This window comes from Dysidea avara, chromosome 4 (genome assembly GCF_963678975.1).
Source record: "Dysidea avara chromosome 4, odDysAvar1.4, whole genome shotgun sequence".
NCBI lineage: Eukaryota > Metazoa > Porifera > Demospongiae > Dictyoceratida > Dysideidae > Dysidea > Dysidea avara.
In genome coordinates this window covers 35,276,241-35,288,650 of record NC_089275.1, presented here as the reverse complement: position 1 = coordinate 35,288,650, position 12,410 = coordinate 35,276,241, and positions in this window count along the sequence as shown.

Here is a 12,410-nt window from a genome sequence, read left to right as displayed (position 1 = left end):
TTTACCCACATCACTGGTCCCTTTCTTCTTTTTCAACATTGTCAATGAGATTTTTTATTCCACCTGGTTTCCATTTGGAATGACCCATACAAGCAGTATTTTTTCTATGCATGTGTTCACAATGTTTTCCAATTAATACCTACTGTTCTATACTACATCTAGCATTGTGATGCAGGTGTACTACATACCTATCTGATGCTGGCTAGATGCAATGTGTCGCTACACCGCCCAAACACACGCAATTTATCTCTCTTCATTAACTTTGCTTAACAAGTTAAACTCCATACAACATAAAAATTTCATTTACTAATTTTGCACGTTATGCCAAGGATGATTTGCTGTCAATTTTAAAAGTAAAATTGACTCAGCCTATAGCAGACCCCATATTTTTCTTCAAAACTCCTCTGCTTTGTGTTAGCTAATACTGCCCACTGTCTTAGATAAATTCCTATGCTACCAGCTACTATAAGGTGATTGACTGGAATCTGATTGGCATGCAATGCAAGAATGTATATAGTTCATATAGAAAAAATTATTAACAATGTAATGAAAGAGATTTATTCTCATGATTAGCATAATCACTATCAGTGTTGGGTAAGTTACTTTGTAAAAGTAACTAGTCACATATTACCAAGAGTAAATAATGGAAGAGAGAGTATCCAACTGCCATATACTGCATCAAAAATGAGCATGTCAAGTAGAGAAGCCATCCTGTAGTGCTTTCAAAGGCCGTGTTGAATGAAGTAATAAACACCTTCTAGCTCAGACTGTTTGACTTCAAATCATGCCTGGACACTTCAAACAGTCTGAGCTAGCAGGTGTTTATTACTTCATTCAACACTGCCTTTGAAAGCACTACAGGATGGCTTCTCTACTTGACCTGCTCATTTTGATGCAGTATATGGCAGTTGGATACTCTCTCTTCCATTATTTACTCTTGATATTACATATTACTTTCAACCGAACTATTTATTTACAGTTACATATTACCCATAAAATAAAGTAACTATAATAATATTACATATTATATTATTTTGTGTCCACAGCCTTAAACTATCACGTGTGAAACTACCACTTTTATCACATGACATGATTGCGTTGTTGGACAATGTGCAAATCTTGGTTATAAGTAAGAAGCTGGTGAATAAGCTTCATTCGGTAGGCTTCGTTACTTCGTTTTGGCTAGGCATTACTCAGAAGTTGAATAACGAGATTAGTAACTTCGTTACTTGTAGTAATAATATTACGTAATATTAGACTCGTTACAGTAACTATATTACTTAGGTAACGCATTACATTTGTAAGTAAAGTAAATCGAGTTATATTCCCTGTTTTTCTAGCGTATTTCGTTATATTACTTAGTTACTACAAAAGTAATAGTATTACGTAACGCGTTACTCCCAACACTGATGACTATAGAATCATTTCAGTAAATTATGCATCTCTGAGTGGCTGCAAGGCCATGTATAGTGGATATAGCTAGCCACCCCATCCAATCCACCTGGATCAGTGCCTAATTTTTTCTGTGATCCCTAATCAAATTTAAAATTCCCTAATTTTCCTTATACTTGTATATAGAGTATCTGCTATAGTTTATATTTAAGATGAAGCACTGTTCAAACATGTAGTGATTCACAGTGTAGAGTAAAATGCTTGTACGTACGTATCACTTCAAGCACAGGAATAAAAGTAACTATAACAATAACAATAACAATAATGGATCTATCTAAAGAATATGTAGCAGGCCCAAGGTGTCTATTAAACTCTGGGGTTACAGGGTAGCTAAAATGAGACATGCAGCTAATGTGTATGAATTGGAAACTGTTTATGAAAGGTGTAAAGTACATACTTTGGTGAGTAAGCAATTGTAGGACCAATAATACTACAATCACATAATTATGTCATGAGAAAAGTATATACAGCTGTAATTTTTTTTCACAACTCTAAAACTTTACAACACCTTACCTCCAGTACTGATGGGTGACATATTAGGGGGGTTAATAGCATCAACCAGTTTACCCCATGTTGCTGAAGGATCCTGACGTAGCCATTTTCTTATCATCACTCTAAATCTCTCTTCACAACTGCTAGGATGATCAGTGTGGATGATGTCAAGTTGTGATGTTGTCATTCCTAAGGATAGCCCCACCTCCCTCCATTCTGGTGCATAGCGTGGGACAACATTTTTGTTAATATCACGTTCCTCGGGCTTATCATCCCCTGTAATTTTTGGGTATACATACAGTACGTATAATTTGATTTCAAGTTAATGGATATTGCACACACGTAACTACTATGTACTTATAGGCCACATACACCTGTAATCTAAAGGTGTAGTTTGTTTAGTTTCTCATCACTGCTACATCTTCATTTTCCTTATTGCATCAAAAACTTTTTGTATCATTGGTGGCTGAGTGCAGCCATCCATGACATTTTAAACTTGGTAACTAACTAGAGCAATCTAGGTAAATTACACTCTAGGCAAGTCTATTTCAACTACGTATCTAACTTTTAAAAATTTTCTTACTATTTTGAGTCTTGGAAATGAGAAAGTACTAATCTATGCCTTACACTGTACACTTAAATAGTACAACATCCATAATATACACCACCATGAGACATATGTATGGGATACAGGGGTGTAATTCATAGGTTAGAACACATGATGGATAGTGTTTGACCTTACCATTCCAGCATGACTTTCATGACTCATGCGCAGACCAATAGTATTTGTCATGCAGCTTTTGAGAGAGTGGTGTACCATGAGCTTTTCAAGACTGGAGAAACAAATGTTATGACACATGCCTATTTGATACTTCCTTGTCAACTGTAAGTACAGTGTATATGTAGGTTTTGTTTTGCATACAATGTTACTTTATTAATTGTAACTGTCTCAGCAAAAGCCCACCTAGTTCGCACAACTTTCAATTTTTTTTCTCAGCATTATCTTTAGTGTCCAAGGAATGGATCACCAACGTTTTAGCCTGTTGTGGTAAAGTAGTTATGAGATTACAGTGCTAGACAGTAGGAAGAGCAAGGAAATCGATTTGTACAGCAACTATACTGAAATTAAACTATAGGCACTTATATTCACAGCCATAACTTGCAGAACTACGCTACAAATAATGAAGGCAGTTGCAATGAAGATTTCAATTAGGGTAAAAAGCAGTTTGGCTGGACCAATTTTAGTCAACCAAAATTGTTCCACACTAGGCAAGTTTGGCATTTAACCAGCTACCAAAATTGGTATGGATTAAATATCTAATTGCATGGCTATCTATTCATGTACACATGGCTTGGCATACTTTACACTGATTCAGAAGTTAATTTCACAGTGGAGTACAGGTATACACATGTGACCAGATCTGTGAGACGAAACAAAGATTTTCGATCTCCTCTTTAGTACTGTAGGTGAATACGATGATATCCAGGTTTTTATTATTAGGCCTTTTCCTCACTAGCATTCAAAAATTAATATCCCACAAGTATTTCACTCATTATATTCCATTTATATACTATAAATTTAGGCTTGCATGATTGTGTCGGGTTTCGCATATCCATAGAATGATAATAATAATAATTATAGATAATAAACCCAGAGCATTGCATGGGGTATATTATCTATGGTAAAACAAACTAGAAAACTGCAAAAGATTGAGATACTCTAATAGAGTAATCGGATATTCCATAAAGCACACACATGTGCCATCTACCTTTTGTATCACTCCACTAGTTCATGTACAGTATTTATGGCTAGTTATTTAAACCTATGAAAGCAGTATCATCAGTAGCTATGTAAATGGGTAGTTGATTTATTCAGTATCTTATCTGTGGTTCTGGGTTCACTGTTTACTTGCACAACATGAAAAGCTACAGGGGTGTAGGACAGACAAACTTGATTAATCATTTCTCGACTCCGCTCACATCACTTGTCACTCCACCACCTCCACTTTCATTATTGCTGCTACTGTATAGCTGGTTATTTTCGAACCAGAAATTTTCATAGGAACAGTAAAATTTGAAATTTGAAGATGTTAATTTCGAAGTACAGGTGGTGGATTTCAAGCACACAGAAATTCATGTCACAAATTACAAAAATACGTAGAGTCTACACGTGCTTGCCTTACTGATGGAATCGAGGACGGAATAATCCCCACTTTTGCACACTGGAAAGAAGACTGAGTTATAATATAAGTGGAGTAATAACAGTAGTTAGCAGCCACTGGCGAGGCTAGATCAGGGATAGTAGCAGACAGCATGGGTTCCCATTCTGGATAGCTTACTAGCTATTGATGCCTGAATAATGATACTGTTCAATTGTTATTAATAATACTGAGCTTAAACTGGTAAAGAATACACGAGCGAATGCGCATTCTTCGATCACGTGAAAGCACATTATTTTACTTGTGGGAATTTATTTTTGAAGAATAACAGGACTTGTAAATTATTTCCAAAGAGAAGGGCCTCTTTGAAACATCCAAAAATAAAAATCCTTCAAAAATAACCAACTATATGGTATTAATCATGTGCACATATAATTTTATACTAAGAAGACTAGTTACAGTATCATTTGTACCATGAAAACATCTTGTTGCTCAACACAGATGGTAAAAGTGTTTTAGCTAACTTTTACAATAGTCTGCTACGGCATGATTTGGCACATCTTCTTCATTACAAAAATGACTTCCTGCCACCATGAAAACTCCCATTTTGTGGATGAGAAATAAGGAAGGTTGCCTGGACTACAGTGGAACCTCTCTTAACGAATGAAGGACATAATAGAAAAAAATCTCCATAATATTTTGGTCCCAACAGGTTTGGTTAATCAAGACTCACAGTAGCAGCCAAGGAAAGTAGGGCGCGTGACTATTGTGAGTTATTTACACGAATGACTAACTCTAATAGAATGCACACCTAAAACCTACCTTTAAAACTATTCTTTTGTAAAAGAAAACCTTGCGATACAACAAAACCTTCCTGTTATATTTTAGTAATGCCGCATGAAATTTTGCTGAAAATGTCGTATTCTCCTTCTCCTCCTTCGCATACTCATTAGCGCAAGCCACCCATTTTTTTATTCTTATATCTTACACTGTGATAGTTCCACAGCCTTGGATTTGCTATCATATATTCTTTGGCTAGTTAAGTTTCTTCAGTACAAATCTTGGAACTCCACCTCTCTTGCAAGAGCCACCATAAACAATTTTCTCAAAGTTTGATTCATTCACTCTCGTGCTTCATGGGACAATCTTTGATATGTAATTAAACATATGGAGTAGTTTCGCTTGATTATGACCTGCCGTTTTTCTGGGAAGTGGTGAGTTAATTTCTATAAGTGCGCTCATAGGATAATAACGTCGCCTACGCTAATTGCTGATTTATTTTCTGGTCTTCTAGAGCCCTATCTTATTCACCGTAGCATAATACAGTCTGTGAACTTGGCCGTAAGCATCAACACTAGGTGAACATGATCAGTGTGGTGAACTCAACGAACTTGCTATCACTCGTGCTATTCTCGTAAGTGTTTGTTATTTAATAATGGGCCTGAAGTAGCTAACGTAGCCCACAATACAGCTTTGTTTGTACATTTCAAGGGACAATCCAGTATAATAAGAAGTTTGGGGCACATTCTCACCTACTGAGAAATGGCCTTTACTCAATCTGTTCGCTGATGGTTTTAATGGTGCCTAGAAGCCATACCTTATTGAGGTTGCAACAACCACAAGTACCTGCCTACTTGTACCAAACTACATTCTTTGGTTTTGCCACTTCATGTCCCAAGCTATGATGCAATACACACAATAACTGTTGAAGCTGTTGTGATAACCAAAGGTGACTTGTATGAAACTGTTAGATTTATTTTTTTTTGTCTTGCTCAGTGACAAAAATGTGTGATATCCTAAAACAAAAACAGCCTTGGGGCTGTAAAAAAGGGTGTTGCCAAGCAAAGTAGGATCAATCAAAGCTTATTCAACAAGGACTGATATCAAGTTGTGGCCAAGTAGATTGGAATCTTACTCTGTTAAACAACTGGTAAGAACAAGGACTGATATCAAGTTTGATTTTGTCACTGTTCGATGTCACTTCATCCCTAGATATGCTTTTTGGCATACCGCAGTATGTAAAATGCACGCATCATGGACTTTCCTTTGTCCTCCTTTGTGTCCCATTTCTTTTTGCTAACAGTCCAAGGTGTCGATTCACGATAGCACGATGCATGGCTTGGCTTCCCGTTTGTAAACGAGGACCATCCATATTTTCCATGGTAACTGGATTGATTGCAAGGCGTCTTCATTTGTAATGCTGTATAATGGACTAAAAATAGGCAAAAGTGAGGTGTATTGGCTCTTTGCTTTCAAGTCAGTAATTTATAATTCGGATGCGTAAATTGTCTGCATTTTTGTGGTGGCTGGATTGATTGCAGAAGTGCATCTCCTGCTGTTCTTCATTTGTAGTGCTGTGTAACTGGCTGAAAGCAAAGCACAATGGCCATTTCACTTTTGAGTCAACACTGGATAGCTGGGGCAAGCATTTAAATGAAATCATTAACTTTTGTGCCATCCTTTCCTTTGATGCGGTATGCACGGGTTCACTAGTCATAGTAATGTTACAAAAAAAGTAAACAAACAAGTGTAAGGAAAAATTTAAAATTTTAAGTTCGATTAGATACCATAAAGTCAGGTTGTTAAGCACATGTATCTATTATGCGCATATTATTATTTTGTTAAGCGCATACACATTTCTTGTAATTAACCATGGATGATAAGCACACATGCCTAATGCAATGATAAAACTACACACAGCAAGAAAAGCTGAAAAATTAATGTCTTCTCAAGCGCTTACGTCTCCCTTGAGGTCTCCCTTCATTATGTATACAGCAAATCAGCCATCTGGATAGTGATAATCTTGTTTATCACGAAGGATTTCACTCAGAAATGGAGTTCAATATCCTTACACACTGGCATGGTGACTGGCACAAACTATGTACTACTCTCACAATGTATGTTACACTCACAACAATTATTTATTAGGCATATGTGTCTAACAGATAGTACGATTTTGACAAAAGCGCATGCGCTTAAACAACCCAACTTTACAGTATCAAAAGTAGGAAAACAAGGAAGGCAGTCTACACCTGCAGATATACTAGTGAACATTTAATCCCTAATTCGGTCTATGCTCATGATTGAATTAGGGATTAAATGTTCACTAGGAGACCCCATAATTTATCCCTAATTGAACTTAAAATTCCTAATTTTTCCTTATACTTGTTTTTATAATAGTAATTATTATGACTGGTTAACCCACGCATACCGCATCAAATGAAAGGATGGCGCCAGAGTTTATGTTTTTGTCTATACACAAGCCCCAGCTATCAAGGTGAAGTGACCATTACGCTTCACTTTCAGCTATGTTGAGCCCATTACACAGTGATACAAACGAAGAAAAGTAGAAGAAGCACCTCTGCAATCAATCCAGTCACCACAGAAAATACAGACAATTCCCATTTACAAACGTATGGAAGCCATGTATTGCGTTATTGTGAATTGACACCATGGGTTGTCCAGCATAAAAAATGGTACACAAAGGAGGACAAAGGTAAGTCCATGATGTGTGCATTATATGCACTGCAGTATGCCAAAAGGCACGTCTCAGGACAAAGCGACATCAAACAGTGAAAAAATCAAGCCCGTAGCCTTAGCCGTTAACAAGTTACGTTGTTAGTCAGTAGAACAATCTATTGATTAAAGTAATTTTAGAATTTTGTAACAATCTATTGGAAGCATCTATTTTGATTAATTCCAATCGCAATTTGTTAAAGATTTTATAATAATAGCCTGGAATAGCAACCAATAGTGCCAAGGTATTGTGAAACTGGTTTTTGGTTGTTTTTTTGGCCAAAACTTCACCTAATATACCGTAGAGTCGGGTTGTTAAGCACATGTATCTATTAAGCGCATATGTGACCCAGTCTGGGAAAACTGGGCTTATCGCCTATTTAAAAGTATCGAGAAACGCCGTTTTAAGTATTTAGTGTGTTGTAGCTTGCCAATGGTTGAAGCTATGTGTACCAAATTTTCACACGTTTTACACCAATTCCTTACCTTCCAGAGCATCCACTACGCAAGTAGCCAACAACTAAGCTTCCCACCATTTTAGATAGTTTTAAAACCAAGGTTGACTGTATCAGGCGAGCTGCAAAATGGGTGGGAGGTGGGGGCCCTGGAAGGCGGGCAAGATGGTGTTAAAAAATTGAAAAGGAAGTGTGTAGGGATGAATAAGGCCAAGTTTTGGGCCATTGAGGTCTCAAAATTGGCTAAAATGAAAGGAAATCCATAGCAGAGGTACTTGTTCAACACCACAGAGCTGTACAGCCACATACAGTCATCTCCAGGCTGACCAGAGTTCCATTAAGGCCCCACACCGCACGTATGGATCGCCACTGGGTTGGGAAAAGCAGCCAGCAAAACCAGACCACTCAAGTCTAACTGATTTTTATTGTGGAATTAGATAGTTTATTCATGTAGCTTTGTGTCCTGGGTGAAAAATCAAATCTGCTTACATGGGCGATAAGACCAGTTTTCTCATACTGGGTCACATATTACTTGTTAAGCGCATACACATTTCTTGTGATTAACCTGGCTGATATGCATACATGGTCAAATGCAAAGCTCAACATGCAACAAAGCTACACACTGTGGAAATGCAGGAAAATTAATGTCTTCTTGAGCGCTTGAGGTCTCCCTTCACTATTATACAACAAATCAGCCTTCTGGATTGCAATATTCTTGTTCATCATGAAGGATTTCACCCAGGAATGGAGTCAAATATCCTTATACAATGGTGTGGAGACCGGCACGAACTACTAGTACTCTATTACAACATAGTGATTCCGTGTTAAGCACACAACTATTATTTATTGGGCGTATGCGCCTAACAGATAGTATGATTTTTACAAAAGTTTTCTCCAAACATTATAAGTGCATGCGCTTAACAACCTGACTCTACAGTACAGTACTACCGTACTGTATGATTAATATATTTTTAAATTGCACTGTAATATGTATGTCCATGCTTCTATTGTATATAGAGGAATCTTAATGTAAAGTGTGAACTTACATTAGCTAAAGTCCATTGCAGTAATATGAACTTTTGAGTGTTTTCAATTATTGCTGGCATGTAATAAAGCACTAATACGGTGAGTATTAGTGCTTTATTACAGCTAGCTGGTATGTATGGATTGCTTATGCATTAGGACCATAAGTTTAATGTGGCATTCATGTTTACTGTTTTAATGGAGAGAAGTACAGTACAAACAACTGACAGACTTACATAGGTAATGATAGGTACAGTATTGCATACCCTCCAAAAACACTTTCACTGTAAAAAAAAGGTGCGTCCAAGAGACTACAAGTACTTGAAAGACTAACAGGCAACTGAAAGAGCTGATATCTGGAGCGGCCAAGAATCAATGTTACTACAACTACCAAAGTTTTCATGCTTGGCTGAAAAACAGGTAAAAGGAAGGTAACTGGCAACCAAAACAGCTGATATCTGAAGCGGCCAAGAATAAAATTTATGTTGATAAAACCAACTACAATTATTAATGAAGTTGTAACATTGAATGTTAATCATTCAACTGTGTTCTATCCATTCATCCCTGCTACATCATGAATCAATTCTTTGTTACTCTAATTGGCTGGTAATTTGACTGCCTTTTTCAATAGTCAGTATAGAGAAAAAAAGGCGGCCAAATTACCAGCCAATTAGAGTAACAAAGAATTGATTCATGATGTAGCAGGGATGAATGTATAGAACACAGTTGAATGATTAACATTCAATGTTACAACTTCATTAATAATTGTAGTTGGTTGTATCAACATAAATTGTATTCTTGGCCGCTTCAGATATCAGCTGTTTTGGTTGCCAGTTACTCTCCTTTTACCTGTTTTGCAGCCAAGCATGAAAACTTTGGTAGTTGTAGTAACATTGATTCTTGGCCGATCCAGATATCAGCTCTTTCAGTTGCCTGTTAGTCTTTCAAGTACTTGTAGTTTCTTGGACGCACCTTTTTTTACAGTGAAAGTGTTTTTGGAGGGGGATATCACTAATTTTTATCAGTTATATAATTGAAAGGTTCAATCCATGGGGTGTATGATGAATTCTACATTGTAGTGGCGTTGAGACAAAACACAAAGTGATGAACATATATCATACATTCCTAGTAGCTGTGAATTGTTATTAGAACCAGGGGTGGTGGAAACTACAATTTATTGGTCAGGCCAAGTAATGGCCACAGTCAGGGTTACTTTATGCTATATTGTTTGATGACTGTTCTATTAGAGTATTGTATTTTGCCTGACTGTTCTATTAGTATATCGATACTTTACCATGAATAAAACTTTCTATGGCAGTGGCCATAGAGGCCATAGTGTCCTAAGGACAACTTAGAAACTCAAGTAACCAAGTCAAGTCATTAAGTCTAAGTCCTTGACTCGTGAAATTAAGTTAGGTAATCCTAAGACTGCAGCACATGTTGCTGTCAAACCTTCAGCGCTGGTCACTGTAAAGTGTTAATAATAACAACTGAAGCTGGAAGGATGGGAGCATGTAATCCAGACGTTTCGTGACAGCGGGGACCTGAGGATATGAGGACGTACACATTAGTGTGCTTTTCACATGCAGAGCCAACTACGGGGATTTACTGGGGTATGCATATGCCTCGCAAGATACCGAGTTTTTTAAAACTGAGATTTCCCTTTGAAAATTTTTAATAAGCACCGATTTCGCTCGCGATTTCGTTAACTGCATGGATGATTTTTAGCTCAAATATTTCAGAATAGCTAGCTGTTCTTCCATACAAAAGTTACTAAGACAGTAAGAACAATTCACATTATTATGCACCTATCAATGTAATCCCCGACTACCACTAAATTAAATACGGGCTGAGGTGGGGGTTTGCATCACTGAAAATTACAATTCCCCACCTACTTGGGAAGTACAACCCCGACCAAGTCTCGACCGGGAATACTGGGGCTAGGAGGGGATTTGTACGGTCGTGTGGCGTTGGTCTAGTGATGAGTTAGTTCGAGTGGATTCTGGTATGAACGTAATAGCTAGCACCCGAGACACTCCTTCCTAAACTGAAAGCGCACACCTTTGGCTTTGCTGTCTGAGTGATTTTCTTTAGTGAAGAAAAATCCCCACTATGTCGGGGAAATTTAGCGATCAATTCCCCCACCACCGACCTTTCCCCACCCTCAGCCCGTATCAGTGCTAGTCAGGCATTACATTGATAGGCTCATTATACCTAAGATGGAAAACTGCAGGAGGAGACAACATTATCAGACAGACCAGTGGATTTCTCTAGGGTATATCATGGTAGATAAATTGTGTACTCCGGCGTCTTCGGACATAACTTGCCAAAGGACGCACGGTCACGAAACTCGATCCATAAGAGTACCGACGCACATTTGCAAGTGTTCACGTGTGCTAGTGGAGGTGTGAAAGGGACCTTCCAAGGAACTTCCCCTACTAGCACTAGTGGTATGACCAAATACGGAAATAGTTGATTGTGAACTACTTTGCGAAAGTGTGTAGATCTAACTGTAAGTTAATATCGCTTATAAAATGTTTTTGTATGTGTGTAAACATTAAAGGTGCGCGTGTTTCAGTCCTTCCCTTCAGTCTGATTTGGCTGAACTACATGAGTGAATTAATCAGAGTTAGCAGTTGTGTGCATATTACGTGGAACCTCAGACGGTGGTTGCTACTTTATATGGTTGTTATGCACCTATCAATGTAAAGCCCCACCACCACAAATATAAGCTGAGGTGGGGATTTGCATCCCAGAAAATTACAATTCCCCACCTACTGGGGAAGTATACAACGTTGCCCCCACGACAAATCTCCCAGTAGCAAATCCCGGTCGGGGTTAGTTGGGCTTTACCCATAGCGTCTGTCACAGTGTAGTTATTCCAGTTCCAAGTTACTTCAAGCGGGTTTTAGTTATGACAGATAGTAAGTCAGCATCCATGAAATTTCTTGGATAATAACAATCCCCACCACCTCTGGAAACTTAACAGTCCATTCCCCCATCAACCCCGACCTTCGGCCCATACCTGTGGTAGTCAGGCATTACATTGATAGGAGCATTAAATGTGCTCCTGTTACATACTTTGTTGTTTATATTATGAGGTCTTAACTGCATGACATTATCCTGCATTTTCAAGGTCTCATTATTGTGGTCTACTGCACCATCAACACCATATTGCAGACGTCTGTGTTATGGGCAGATTGGGACCAATGGTTATATGTAATGTGATTATAGCATCGTAATTCTCCAAGTCAGTTTCTCTCTGTTTCAGTATCTTGAGTGTTACGTGTCCATATTTTTGTCTTTGTAGTGT